Source organism: Protopterus annectens, chromosome 13.part0, assembly GCF_019279795.1.
Source record: "Protopterus annectens isolate FY-2018-M chromosome 13.part0, PAN1.0, whole genome shotgun sequence".
NCBI lineage: Eukaryota > Metazoa > Chordata > Ceratodontiformes > Protopteridae > Protopterus > Protopterus annectens.
This window is the reverse complement of record NC_056747.1, coordinates 406,234,030-406,250,540: the sequence shown is the minus strand read 5'-3', so window position 1 is coordinate 406,250,540 and position 16,511 is coordinate 406,234,030.

Sequence of the window (16,511 nt, the reverse complement as noted above, 5' to 3'; positions counted from 1 at the left end):
CGGAAGCTAACATCTACTGAGAAGGAAATAAGTCTTTTCTTCTACATGGAAGATTAGCTTGATTCTGCGGTCACTAAGCTGATTATTACCTACCCAAATTAAATTCCTGTCAGAAAGCTGATGCCCATAAAGCAAGAATCAATTCTCTATTTAAACTGTGTCAACAGTCTCCCACCTTCTGTATATAAGGAGTGGAACAGAGCACAGCATGCCTGTGATGTGCTGCATCAAGGTAAATTAGAGAGTATGCATTCAATCATTTTTTGGTTGCTTATGTATTCACCAATCAATGTTTGTTTTAACTTTAATTTGCTAGCTGTAGAGTACAGTCACTTGTCAGCAGCTTTTGCTTAGGAACACTGCAGCTAAAAGCTTTCACCTATATTAGTTGCACATTACTGCAAAATCTTTTCCCCAGCGTATCATGGTCATTGCTAAAGAACAAAATTAGCCAACTTTTAATTTTATTTTATTTTTTTAATTATATCATAAAAATAGTAAAATTGCTCACCTACTCTAACAAACCAACACAAAAGTCTTAATATGAACCTTTTTTATTATGAAACTAAACGGATTGACTATTAGTTTAGTGCAACACCTACTATTCTTTAGTGATTCTGTGGTACAGAGGGGTAAAGCTTTTATTGCACTTCAGATGCCCTGTGTTTAACAGCATGGGCACCAGAGGGACAGCAGGGGGGTGAATAGAAGTGAGTGGCTGATATTTGCTCACCCATCCTGGGAGAAGGGAGGTAACCCAAGCTCACTGTAATAAGACCTGAGTATAGGCACATGGTCTGACTGACAATCTGAGAACATCATCCCATGACTAGGTTCCTGCCTCACTGTTACAGTCTAGTACAAAACCTGACTAGCCTTCTGATCCCATCTACCATCTGTCATAAGCAAGATCCCAAGACAGTAGAATTCCTGTACCTGATTGTACCTCTCACCAGCAGAAGACAATGCATTGATTTGCAGTAGAGTACCACGGCCTTTGATTTGGCTTCATTCCAACCACTTTACACATGCCAGCAAACTCCTCCACTGCATGCTGAAGATCATAGTCACTTGAGGCAATGAGGGTAACACCATCTGCAAACAACAAATATTACCACACTGGAGATATTCACGTACCCTTCTGATCCTTAGAGATGTGTTTTCTGGAACTTTACACTGTTAGTAGGATCACAGCTGGCAAATTTGTCTGAAAGAGAGGCCTAGAAAACTTCAGTCCCAAATGCTTCCACAATTCATTTAAGAATCAGGGTACTTTGAAAAAGGAATAGCCGGAATCCACCCTTGGTGCCACACCTGAGGTGATGTTCTCAGACAAGTGCTTGGTGGCTGGCTAACCAATGTAACCTGGTTCAACTCAACCCAAAAAAGCCACTTTGAACTATTGTATGGGGCTCTCCACCTGCAAGGTGAGAGGCGGGAGTCAGGAACCATGCCAGTTAAGTGCAGGCAAGGATAGATGGAATATTTGTAGTTAATGACTCAGTAATCCATAAAAAAAAGAAATATACCTCATGGGTCTCTTTAAGGAGCAAGTTGCTAAAACATGCTTATCAGAGGTAAAAATAAGTGGCATTTCTCTCAGACTAAACAGAATACAAGACAGATATGATATGATCATAGTTTGTGTGAGGAAGGCAAATTGAGGAGGATGGCACTCCCTGACATTTGAAGAGTTAGCCCTGCTATTCGGTATTGTCTTTGACAAAGAAAAAGAACATATTTAGTTAGTTTCTACTTCTCAAATGTTTCCCAGCATGCCATAGGTAGGGAACTCAGCCTGACAACCTGGTATAAGGTGTGTGATTTTTGCATTGGATGGATTACTCCATTCACACTATTTAGTACAGGTACTGAACAGAGACTGATTTCACCTCCTTGATTCACTTTTAATTAAGCATATGTCTCTAGTTGACATTTCCTCAAAGTTTCATTGTTCACTTCTTTGTAGAGAGAGTTTTATATATTATTATTTATCTCTGCATTGCTCAAGGTTAGTGCACATTAAAGATAAAATGTAGACAAGTGTTACATTGACAGTCAGTTATCACAAGAAACATGGGTTAAAAGGTTTAAGGGGGGGTTTGGAGGCATACCTCTCAACTGTGCAGATTTTCGCAAAATGTCCAGATTTTGACCTTATATTTTTGGTCTATTTTTAAAAAAAATGTGGTTTTCTGGCAAATTAGTGGTGAATTATTAAAGACTAAAGTTAGAAAATCATGACAGCCAAATGAGTTTCAGACTTCATATCCTTCAGAAAATCCATGCTAATGTAAAATCTGTTATTGTATCAACTTTCTAAGTTTGTAAGAGCAATGTTTAAAAAGTGTCCTTATTTTTGAGCCTTTGTCCCACTTTTATTTATGGTCTTGTCCAGATTTCTTGCTCTAAAAGGTTGAAAGGTATGAGGATTTTGCCAGCAAAATCTGCCCTTTTTGTTACAATTGCTCATAAATTAAGCACCTTAAATACATACAAGTATATGAATACTTGAACCATAATTTGGTCAGCTTTTGAGATCAACCTAATCTAATTCACAATTGTATGCTGTGAAATTCTTAGTGGATTCACTAAGTATGAGTTTTCCATTCCCACATGTCCAAATTATACGCACAAAATGTGACAAAAAATGATCCCACCAAAAAGTTGGGTGAAGTCAGTATTTGTAACTGCAAGAAGTTTAAATATAAAAAAGAACAATCTTAAAACCTTTATTTGTGTTGAAGATACGTGCTCCAACTGAAGCATTGTTTAAATATATTAACTTGATATTGGATTTACTGGATTTTACCTCAAGGACCAAACAAGGCTGGTGATAGGGTCTCAATAACTGTATGAGACAATTTAAAAGTGAGATGAATAGAAATACATCTTTGAGTTAGAATTCATATGTATAAAATACTCACCAGATAAATATGACTTTCTTACCATAAAGTTTTAGGCTCTCCCTTCCTAACTATTATAGGATACAAAACCTGGTTAATTGCTTGTTGTGATTAAACATTCAAAATAAGTCATTTTCATGGGAGAATTCAACCAGTCACTTATAGCCTGGAGAAATTACCATATTAACAACAAACAGACCTAATTATTATTTTTCATTAATCAAAATACATTGGAATCCATTGCTCATTGCTACTATAATAAAGACCATTGTTTTTAACTGTTGTCCTCCCATAGTTCCATTTTCACCATTAAACAGAAGCCATGAAAATATTTTATGGTGAGGTCTGCTGTGGGAGTGATGGATGTGTTTAAGGTGGAGGTGGGGTTACATCAAGGATCTGCTGTGAGCCCTTTCTTATTTGCAATGGTGATGGACAGGTTGACAGACAAGATCAGACAGGAGTCCCCGTGGACTATGATGTTTGCAGATGACATTGTGATCTGTAGTGAGAGTAGGGAACAGGTGGAGGAGACCCTGGAGAGATGGAGATATGCTCTAGAGAGAAGAGGAATGAAGGTCAGCAGAACTAAGACAGAATATATGTGTGTGAATGAGAGAGAGGATAGAGGAATGGTGAGGATGCAAGGAGTAGAGCTGGCGAAGGTGGATGAGTTTAAATACTTGGGGTCAATAGTTCAGAGTAACGCTGAGTGTGGAAGAGAGGTGAAGAAGAGAGTAAAGGCAGGATTTAGTGGGTGGAGTGTCAGGAATGATTTGTGACAGACAAGTACCTGTAAGAATGAAAGGGAAGGTCTACAAGAGGGTAGTGAGACCAGCTATGTTATATGGGTTGGAGACAGTGGCACTGACAAAAAGGCAGGAGTTTGAGCTGGATGTGGCAGAGTTAAAGATGTTAAGATTTGCACTGGGTGTGACGAGGGTGGACAGGATTAGGAATAAGTATATTAGAGGGTCAGCCCAGGTTGGAAGGTTTGGAGACAGAGCCAGAGAGGCAAGATTACGTTGGTTTGGACATGTGCTGAGGAAGGATGCTGAGTATATTTGGAAAAAGATGCTAAGGATGAAGCTACCAGGTAACAGGAAAAGAGGAAGGCCTAAGATATGGTTTATGGATGTGGTGAGAGAGGACATGCAGGTGGTTGGTGTGACAGAGCAAGATGCAGAGGACAGGAATAAATGGAAACAGGTGATCCGCTGTGGTGACCCCTAATGGGAACAGCCGAAAAAAGATGATGATTATGTATATATATATATATATATATATATATATATATATATATATATACACACACACACACACAGACATACGTACACAAACTGATATCTGCACACTAGGAAACATCTCTTTTCTGGACTTTCCTAAAGGTAACTACACAGAAATAAACATTATCCCCACTAGCACAGTTGAATATAATGCTCGATGACCTTGTTATTACTCAGTAGGGTGCTTATAAAAGTGTTGGTGAAAATACATCCAAATGTATGAATAAGTGAAATGTAAGTGTACTTGTAGTTTAAAGAATAAAGCACCATGTTGGAATTCTAAAATCAGTAAACTGTTTAGCAGGAAAAGAATACATTATACCATTTTAAAAAAACATCTCTAACTCAGCAGACAAATCTTATTAAATTGTTTAAACTTCCTTAATCAAATTACAACATTTGGTTAGCCGTTATATAGAGGACAATAACAATAGGCTCTTATCAGAAAACTAAAGGAGAAAGCTCTGAATGCAGCTGGCTTTTGACAGATAATGTATTAGTGTATGTTCATCATTTAACTACAGATACTGAACAAATCCTCAAAAATGTAAGGCTATTAGTATTCTACCATTGTCATGTACAGTACCTTTACAAATATTTTGGATTAAATTATGTCCAGAGCAATGAAAGAAAATTAAAAATACTAGCTCCATGGGACTTGTCAGCATTCCTGGCTGTTTCCTACATAACTTAAGGAATAGTCTAATGAAGCTACAATGTAGTCTTACTAATTAATCCACCTCAACCAAATATGTTCTGGAAGTCTTATCAGGCTATACTCCTGCCCCCGGACTTAATAAACTCCATGGAGGAATAGCATTATTCTTACATGGAGTGAATGATGTCCGTGTCTGCATCTCCCTCTCGGCAGCGTTCCTTTAATATTAATGAAGGTGTGCTACTGAGGGGGAGCCATGCACACGGATACTGAATGAGTGCTAGGGGGTGTGTTACAGTGCTCACAGATCAGTAACATGCCCCCTGCACTCTCCAAGTGCCATACGGCACTTTCACAATAAAGAAAGTGTCCTCAGACACTTAAGAATGTGAAGTGTAATGTCATGTAGGGAGTGTGTGTTACAGTATCCGTAACACACCTCCTGCATTGTGAATGTGCCATACAGCACTAAAACAAATAAAGTGTCCTTGGACACTAATTAAGAATGTGAAGTGTAATGTCATGTTAAGGGTGTGTTACAGTATCCATACACACCCTGCAGTCTGAAAGTGCCGTACGACACTAAAACAATAAAGAAAGTGTCCTCGGACACTTATTTAATAATTTGAAGTCTAATGTGCAAGTTTAAATGAATGGTTAATTCTTTTTTTTATTTCTTTTCTTCAAAGTTTAAGTGTGGATGAGCAGATTTGAGCAGTATGGCACTTTGCTCAGCAATGCTTAAACTTATGGAGAAGCTATATAGAAATTTATAGCTGAAATCTTCACAGCCAAATTAGCTGAGTGGTTAGGGTGATGGCTTCATGTGCAGTAGGTGCATGATTCAAATGCCCAAACAGACCACTCAGCTTTTACATGGGAAAGTCTTTATATAATAATCTTTTTTTATTTATTCATATAGTTATTGATATTTGTTAACCAGGGTAGTGTAGCTGGTCCAGAATCTCAGTGATAGTGGAGATATGAGGCAAAAACCACCATTTAAATACAAGTGTCCGATGCAGTACAGTCACACCCCATGATAACATAATGAAAGCACATACGGGGAGGTCATGTAAAGCAAAATACATACACTTAATAATAATGTATCAATAATGAGTAATTCATATCTAATGTTTATTTATTTTTTTAAATCAAAACTATTGTTTGCCCTTAGCTCAGTTTTGCTAGGCACTGCTAAGATGCTTTAACAGGACCTGCCTGAGCAATACTTATCAACACTTAGCTCTGCCTAGCCGGTTTCAGCATCGCTAAGCAATCTCATTCTAAGCAGTCCTCAGCTAAGCTAAGTGGATTTGAGCACCGCTAAGCACTGCCAAGCATTTGCCACTTTAAGCACTGCTCAACTCAGCTTAGTGGGTTTGTGCACTACTGAGCTATGCTCAGCATTTTTAAAAATGGTCCAATGGCAGAAAAAGGTGTGAAAATGGCCTTATTTTCACACAGACAGAAATACAGGCAGAACCTGTTAGAGATTGATCTGTGCAGGAGCTATGGCAGGTGTTGGAGAGAGAGAGAGAGAGCTTTCTAGCACAGTGCTGGGGCATGTTGGTGTCCAGGATCATGGCTGGGCTCCTTGTTAAGAACCATGATGACAGACAGCTACAGGGCCTGTACCAGGGCTCAGAATACAAGTCTGAGCCCTGGGACAGTCTGGCATGTGAGCTCACCAATGCCACTGGCATTCCCTGCACTGGTGAGCAGGGCTGTCATCATTATGACAACCTGAAATGGATGAAGGGGGCACTGTTGGCCCAATGGATATAAATTCAGTTGAAGTATGCCAGTAGCACACTCACACATAATCAGTGCAGGGTGCACCTTGTTAGTCATATATGTAACCCTGACATGTAAGAGTCCCCTCCAGTCATGTACCTAAAGTTGTCACAGTTTGCCCCATACCATTCCAGGTCGACAGCTTAACAGGTATGTACATGCTACAGAAGCTATAGGCCACAGGTAGATGTAAAGTGAGGGCAGACCTGTAGAGTATTAAGCAGTACTGTTGTCAAAAATATAGCCTATACAGTTGGCAATGGATTGTTTTCCTCTCCCCCCACCCCTTATCTGCATCACTTATTATTCATATACTCCGGGTAGGTTGTTCTTAAAATCTAATGTTGAGACTTATGTTGTATTACTGTTCATATATTTCAATGGCTGCATACTAACATACCTTGTTCAAATCCTGCTGTTGGTGGCCTTTTGCCATAACTGTTGCTTGGCATGCTGTTACAATGACTGTTATTCCATTTATGCATGCGTTCCGTTTACTATGCAGTTATTTCAATTGTATTGTTCTGGGTTAATTGGAACACCCATGCATGCTGTTATAACAAATGTTTTGTTCATGACTAACCAATACACTTTGACAAACCTCAACATCATAGCATGTTTTGGTAGGCAGATCCCAGTGGATCCGCCTGTCCCACCTCATCTACCCATGGCACCAGGTCCCAGCATGTCTGGGACCCAACCCAGAGCTGCCACCTCCACTGGTCCTGTACCATCCTAGGGTGGAACCACCTCAGGTGATGGGGCTCACCCCCCCCTGGGCACAGGTGCAGAGGGGACCCTGTCACCAAACACCAGTTCCAAGGTTTTGGATGACTGCCTGCACCAGATCGAGGGCAGCCTGTTGCACCTTGAGAGTCAGGCTGGCTCTGCCATCCAGCACCCAGAACAGCCACCTTCAGGGCCATGAAGGAGCAGGGTGACTGCCCATGGGTGGATACCTCAGTCCCACTGTTTCCATCTGGGGGCATGTGGTCCTCTGATTCCCAACCACCCTCCCCGTCCAAGGTATTTACCCCCCCTCTTGCCATACATCGCCCCTGTCTGCTGTCTTGTCTGTCTGTCTGCAAAAGCAACCTCTCATACCCAACTTACCTCCCAAACATATCCACAACCCTTCCCCAACATCCCACTTTCACCTTAAAAAAAAAGGGAGGGGGGCATCTGTCCCCAAAAATATCTCATCCCATACATAGCTCTCTATTTTGCCACTACATACACTGATGTTAATCAATTTCCCCATGAATGAATCAACAAATTTATGTCACCCACACCCCTCCCTGTGGGGTGTGAGGCTCTAAATTCCAAATTGCCCATATCATGCACAGCTGTTGCTGCACAAGAAATGGAGAGCTATGGTCCTTTCATACACATGTCCTGCACATCCCTAGCCACCTTTCATAATGTTTTTCCTCCTGTTTGCCCCCATTTCACCACTTTTCTATCATCCCATTTTTCTTTTCTTTTTTTGAAAATAGTGTGGGTCTAAGCGAGGATAAGCAATGTTAAGGGAAGCTAAGTGAACCAAAGCACCGCTTGGCATCACGGCGTGGAGCACAAAATCGCACAAACCCACTTAAAACTGCTTAAAGTTGCTTTAATCACTCTATCTCATTCAGGCACTGTTCTGCCCAGCAACAAAATAACCAGCCCTGGCAAGTCTCAAACCCAGGACCCTGTGCACTGGAGACTCACAGCAAGCACCACTAGGCCAAAGCAGCTCTGGGGAATTAGTAATGCCTTTTGGAAATATATCATGCAGTACAGTCATGTAACGTTAGGGAAAAAGGACACTGCTGCCAAGTATTGAACCCAGGACCCTGTACACTAGAGTCAGAGCAACGCACCACTAGTCCAGACCAGTTCTGGGGAATTAAGACTGCTTTTGCAAATATATCATGCAGTAGTCATGTAACATTAGGGGAAAAAGACACCGCTGCCAAGTATTCCACCCAGGACCTTGTCAACTATAACATAGTGCATTACACTAGTAGACAAATAGAGCTCTGGAGATCAACTAGTGTTTATACAAACATATCCTGGTTGTCACTGACACACTACTATTCTATATACTGAGACAAATCACAGTGTACTTGGGCTACAGTGATTACCTGTCCCACTTTGCGAGAGACAGACACTCTTTGGCCAGTTGTATCCTTGAAAGAAATAGAAATAATGGCAAATGTCCTGAGATATTAGGACAAACATATTTCTTATATGTTATGTAGTAGTTACATAAGACAGCTATTCTGTATGTGAAATACCTAAATGTTATAAGAAACAGAATAAGCAACTAAAATGCTACAAGAATAAGCTGTAATGTAGGCAAAAAAGTGAGGTTATGTCCTTTGTACTGGCCGTGGGTATGTTTTGCCCTGCAAAATGTGACATTTTTACCAAAAATGTCCCACTTCGCCAATTTGAAAAGGTGGCAACCCTAACTTTGGCCTATAAAGCAGACAACAAACCAGTACAGAGACAAATTAATGCTGCTAGATGTACAAGAGCCCCACAATATCAGGTAGAAGTGACAAATGCACAGACTGTTGCTGAATGACCAGAGTTGTGCCCCCTACAAATGGCAGGGTTGCCATAAAACCTATTCTGTGTGCTGATATACTGGCAATGCAGTGCAGATTGGGGTTACAAACCATGACAGACAGCTTGGTGTCACACGTCATACCCATCTGAGCACACATGTCCATGCCAATCATGTGTACCACACTGTATGCATGCACATGTGTGTTACAAATACACCTGACATGCTATAATACCTTATTAGTAATATAGCATATAATATATATTATCATAATATAATATAATATATAATCATGATATATATATATATATATATATATATATATATATATATATATATATATACATATATATATATCAAATATATTATTGTGAATATATAATATATATTATTCATGTATTCTATAACATCTACCTGTTACATTCCTAGCATGTGATACATCTAGATGCCCACAGCCCAGTCTGTGGCACAACAACTGCATGCAAGTCAATAAAACATAGGAATAACTGAGTCACGCAATGTCCAGTAAAACTGGTTGCTCCCACCGCACTCACTGCCACCCATACTAGCATGTTAAAGGCCTGCAGGGTAGGACACATTTCACAATTATGAATATGTGTTCAAATGTTGCCTACCACTCTCTGGATGACACTATTATGTAACATATGTACCAGAGACACATGCTTCACCTGGACTGTTATGAGTACACTCAGCCAGATCATGCTGTGACACAACAGCTGATACTGCTCCCTCACTGACAGTAACAGCTTGCTGTCCCCCTATGCCTTCACAATCCGTAGTCTGATGCCTGGCCAGAATGCAGCAGCTGGATCCTGCTACACATGCAGCAGTATGTCCAGCTACTTGCTACAGACTTGTCATACCTCCCACACACCTAGAACAGAGTATCCACACAACATACATACATCAAGGGTTGGGGTGCTCATGTGAAAGGGACATGTGTCAGTCTCCACCTACAAACATACACAGCAGATAGAACAGCATCAACTATAGCAGCATGCACATTCAGATATAAAGGATCTATGACACTCACATCTGCCTGTCTCCTTACTGACCCCAACACACAGTGCTCAACAGTACACTGCTACAGAATCTGAAAGTCTGTTAACAATGGCCACACACAGCATGCAGAATTGTCGACATAACACATCAATTCAAACAGTGGACAGTATTTCCACCTACTCTCTGTAAAGCTGTAGCTCCAACACCTCCATAATGTCCTCCTCACAGGCCAGGAAAAGGGGCAAGGCCTACATGAAGGCCTTAATTATAGCACTGTGTAGTCATGCCATTGGCTAATGGAAAGGCAACCCAGCTATTCTGGATGCAATTAGCAAGTGTGAGTCACAGATTGGTGCACAGGCAATCACCTGTTCATGAGCAATACCTACAAAAGGCAAGCTGCTGCCTATGGTAAACAGGTCTGAGCCTTTATTCATGAAGACAGACTATGATTCACTAGGATACTATAACTGGATTTCTTCAGTCAAAAGAGTACAGTACTATACTAGGTATGTCATTGAATGAAGCATGTAATGGAATGCAGATGGGGGGATGCAGTTATGGGAAATAAGAATTTAAACTGTAGGTCTCAACATCATTACCTGGATTGACATGTTGCTGTTAGGATGCTGTCCAGCACCTACGGTTATCCCTTAAGGCTCTGTCTGCAGTGACATAGATCACAGCTCTGGCCCCTGAATCACCCCAACAATGGTCAGCTCACATATGACCGCTAAGTTTGTTGCCTGTTGTACAATACCAACAGTAAGAACTGGTGGACACAGGCAGCATATGACATCATGTACTGTCAGTAAGCCCCTCTCACTCTGTGAATGACATACAGGTTTAGTTCAAAGATTGGACAGGTGTCCCTCACCATTAATGAGGTAGTCTGGCTAGGTCACTGTGTACTCCACACCTGCATCTTATTGCCTGACACCTATGGCTAGCATACTACCTGGTGACCCCCTGCAGCAGGACAGCAGATTACAGTTACGAGTAGTGGGGGGGACACTGGCTCTTGCTCAATGTCAGTGTATACATATTGATCATACAATGTAAGAGAATGCATATAGTACCAGATATTCATGTGCCATTATTGTGCTCCCAGGAGTCTGCCATGTCACAGACATATTCCCCAAACTCTGGGGACAACCATCACGTATTATCCAACCAGTGTCTGGAAATACACGTTTGTGTGGCAGGGGGTCTACATCTGTGAGGCACATGTACACATTCTGCAAACATCCAGGTACTGCAGATGTCACAGCTGTGAGGAGGATACACTACACCACATATGCATCGATCTCAGGTATTGTGTAGCACAGATGTTGCTGGAATGTCCACATGCACTTGTAGTACCACTCACCTATTTGTCAGATGTACGCTGGATGACATGGTACTAACATGCTACCCAGAGGGGACACCCAGCAGTCGATGAGTGATGGGTGTGGACACATACCAACACAGTGTGTCATACCATTTAGGCTATATCTGCTACTCCTGGTGCCATATCATGTTACTAGTCTATGGGCCCTGAGCAGCCATTTGCCCAGGCCAGATGTTAGCCCATGTGTATGCAATGCAGCACCCAATGTCCCCATCCAGCAGGGACACAGGCTGTATCCCAAGGGTGTATGTGCAGTTAACTATCGAGTTATCCGGGCTACGCCTGCAAAGGTGTAAATAGCTACACTGCCTGATGTGGACAGGGTGGCCATTCCACCACAGGCTGATTGTGTGGGATACACATCTGAGCTGCCAACAAGTCCACTTCATGTCACACACCAGGTTGAGGGTGTGTGTGTGTGTGTGTGTGTGTGTGTGTGTCTGTGTAATAGATTGATGCATGATTTGCACTTGTGCAGCAGTCCCAGCAATGTGGAGTCCGTGAGTGCCTTGCATGCCACACTGAGGTCACCCATGAGGATTATGTATGTAACTGAGTAGAGGTTTGGCCTGATAGCCTATAGTTGTGAGAAACCTGTGTGATGGCCTGGTATTCCCTGTTGAGGAATCTCTACGAAGTCCCCAACTGCTGCATGCGCTATGTGAGGTGAATGATGAACAGTGAATTAGAGACATTAAGGGTTCTCACTGGGGGATCTGGGGATGTTTATACTCCATGCCCAGTGATGCCCTTATGTATGACATGGGCCATGTAGAAGGTTTATCTTACAATGGAAGCAACACTGTGTTGACATGTCATGTTGCCAAAGATTTGTGTCCACAGCACACTCATGACTGATTGGGTGTTTCGGATGTTGTTTGTACTGTCATAATATGTGGTGATGTCACTCTCCCCATAGGAGTTCACACTGCATGTCCTAATATGTGCCCTGAGGCCATGTGTTTGGCAACAGTCATGTAGCTGTGTGAGACCCTCCTAGGCAGATGTCCACATCAGTAGGGGATCCGGTGATAGCACACAGCATGCAGTTTTCCGCAGACATGGTCAGACATAGGTTAATGGCTGTTACATGCAGCTCAGATGTGTACATCACAGATAAGAGGCCCAAACATGGAACAACAGGTTACACACCTACTTATGGGTGAACTGTATGAGGTGCATTCCCCTATGTGGAATAGGTGGGTCATGGTAACATATGGTGTGATGCACACTTGGCAGTGTTATATCTATGATGGCTACGTGGCCTATATTATCACATAGTTTGTCCAGCTCAAGGTAGGCATTTTGCAGTTGCACCCCCAGTACATGGCTTTGGTGACTGTGTCACTGAGGTCACCTGAGTGTAGCAGACATGACCCCTTCCTTGACAAAGCCTTATTGTGCGTAATGGAGTCTGTACAGGTTGCAAATGTCCTTGTTAATAGGGTTCACTTGAAACTGTGCTATGGCCTTGCAGAATGGCCTAGTTAGGCTGCTGTGTCTATCATGTGACTGAGTGGGTGATGGCCTACCTTATTCTAAAGGGGTGACAGTGGTCATCCATGAAATGGATGGGACAAAGGAAGTAGTCAGTCCCCCTTTGAATATGGCTTCTTATGGTGTTGCAAGGTTATGCTTGGGGTCATGTAGGATGCATCCTGTGATGGCAGATGTATACCATGACTATCACATGGCAGTAGTGTCCTGTTCTCCACATTTAGGGGACGCGAGACATGCTGTGGACATCCTGATGTACTCATGGTGAACCCAGGGGGTGCAGCCTACACCAACTCTGTCAGGCATCTGGTATGCAATACCAACAGCAGTGGTATAGCTGGTTTCCATGAGCACACGTGAGCAGCTGCAGCTGCATCCTGTGCAGTTGCAGACATATGTGCAGTAGGGGAGATGACTGCGTGTAGTGGATGTAGACAATGTAGGCTCTGTGTTTGTTGTGCAGATGTGCACGACAGATCCCATTTTCATGTACACACTAAGGAGACAGTAGTATAAAATGGGCACATGCCCCTACTTCATCTTGGTTAGCGGTATGTCTTCCCTGTAATAGACAGTATGTATTGCTCATGTCCATCAGCCAGGTGAACGTATCCTAGCAAAGGATGATGTAGGCCTGTTGGGTATACCTGAGTACATGCACAAATGCACATATAGCACTTGTGTGTATGTGTGTAAATTGGTGCCAGTCCTTGATGATGGTTTGGGGCCTGTGAGGGTGTGTAAACCCCCCTAGAGGATGTATTCCACATCGGAGGTGTATATATGGCTACCCAAGGTGGATGGGTATTGTGGGAGATTGTGACTGCAAATGTGACTACATGATGGTTGCTTTGCCATGGAGGATGACACTGTAGGGGTGGGACACTGTTAACCCTTGTTGTGTAATGTCAAGTGCAATACATCTTCACCTCATGGGGGTAGCTTCTGGCCACACCAAGGTGTTCCTACATCCACTGATAATGGCCTCTGGCTATTTGTGTGCTGGCATGGGTATGTATTACAAATATATGTTAGGGTCATTCCACTGACCCAGGATCAGGGTACAGACCCAACTCCAAATACAGTTGATGAGGTCCATATATGCAGAATGGGGCTTCCTGATCACATGTGGTGGCTGGTAGCTAGCTGTGAGATGAATAGGTTTGTGCTGGCAATAGTGAACTGCCTCTGCAGTGTCTCCTGTGCATCTTACTGCATGTACAGCATGGAAGTGTGTGTGTGTCTCATTTATACAAAAACCCCATGTACCATGCCATTACCTGGTACACTTTGTCTTCTGCATATATGATAGGATGGTTGACCATGTAAGGCTGGGGCACTCTCTGCACCTTTGAACCATGGTCTGTGTGACTGCTCAGACATCTGCAGTTCGCAGAGTTAGGAATGCTTGTAATGAGGGCAAAGTCATGTCTACACCTCAAGTGTTTAGCAGCAGGGTCTGCAATGTGTGCTGCACTGACACTTGTATGTTGGTAGTGATAACTTCAACAATGTTACTCATGGAGTCTCTATGGGGCTGGCAGGAAACACTGCAAGACCCATGAAGACCTGTGAAGACAGATAGAGGCCACCTCTCAAAGAGCATCATGGTCTGTTTAACACAGTACCCCCGACTCACAGGTACTGGAACCCCTGGAATATCACAGGAGAAAGTTGGACATGTTAAGGGCAATCATTCCCTGATTGTACTGCAGCATCTATCTGGGTGACAGAATAATGCTGCATAAGGCTATGGACTTACCAGCCTGGGACACACAACCTGTGTGCACACTCATGTCTCACTGCATATAGTCCAGGAACATGCATGTCAGGTCAGGTCAAGCACACCAACATGTACTGTGACAGACCCATGACAGTACCTGTTGGTGAGAGTCAGCAGTGTGTATGTAGTAAGGTAGAGTCTGTCAACTGACACAAACGTAACTGTAACCATCCACATACACAGCTAGGTCAGAGGCACACCAATATGTCTCCACTGGAGTCCCCTATGTGTAACATGTTTGACATGGGCTGATGCCTGTGTGGCTGTGGGACACAGCTGTGTGGCCATGTGTGTTATGTGCTGTTTATGGCTGTGGTGTTCATGTGTGTCTTTGCCTCAGAGCTCCCCTTTGTTTGTAGATGTGGATGCTGAGGACCACTGCAGATGTGTGTGTTATGTAGGTGTGTGAGGTGTATTGATTGTGTTGACAACCTGTTTGGGGACAGATATGCAGCACTGACAGGAAGAGAACATGTGTGTTCCATGGTGGTGTTTGTAGATGGCTGTCCATCTGTATACATGAGGCAGGTGCTATATGGTGCCAGGACCCCAATGACAAGCACACTGGCTGGGGAAACTGTACAGACATATACTCCAGAATCTGATGGAGGAAGATCAGGGAGACCTGAAGGGTGGGCCTACAGATGACGTGATTACTAATACAGTAGGAGGCTGACACCACAGCAGGCCATGTAGACAGCTTAGACCAAGCAGTAATAGGTGCAACAGGTACATGCAGTGCAACACCTCATAGCACATACAGCAAGTAGCATGAAACATCAGGATTAGGGGGGCAATGCATGCTGTAATACTAGTATGTTGCCAATACTCACAAACATACTGTGCTGGTAGATGGCAGGGTATGATGTGCAGGTTAGCAGTGGATAATGCTGGCAGTAGTGTATGTGTAGGGTCTGTACATAATGGTGAGCAGTGTATGCAGTCTTGTGATGTGTTCCCCTGTTCATGTCTTTCAGGTGGGATGTACAGAAGACACAACTCCCCCTTTTCGGAAGCTGAAACCACCTCAATCTATAGGTACTAGGCTATCGGCCCTGGGGCCTATACAAGCCCAGCCAAAAAGGTACCCTGGCTTTTGCCACTCAAGAAAATTATTTTCCTGTGCCACTGTCGAGCAGAACCACAGAGGTGATCCCCGGGGTGAATTTCATATTTACCATCCAATCATCAAGATTTTTCTTGAAGAGTGCTAATGAAGAGCTTTGTTTGATATAGATAGGTAGTTTATTCCAGAGTATGGGAAGTCTCTGGGACAGGAATCTATCCCTCCGGCATGTTCTGTTTAATGTGGTGACAAGGTTTAGGTCCCTAGAGCGTGTAGCTCGGAGGGATTGGGATTTCTTTAAGTGGAACATGTCCAACCGCTCTGGGTTTGATATAGCTTTGTATGTTAGGCAGAGATCACCTCTGAGTAGGCGATATGCAACGGAGTAAAGCTGGAGTTTTTTTAGACGGTCTGCATAGGGCATCTGTTTGAGGCCGGTAATCTTCTTTGTGAGGTATTTCTGCGGCCTTTCCAGTTGTTGTAGATGTCTTGTGAGGTACATACCAAAAAGGGTATTGTACTCTATAATGGGTCTAATGAGTGATGAG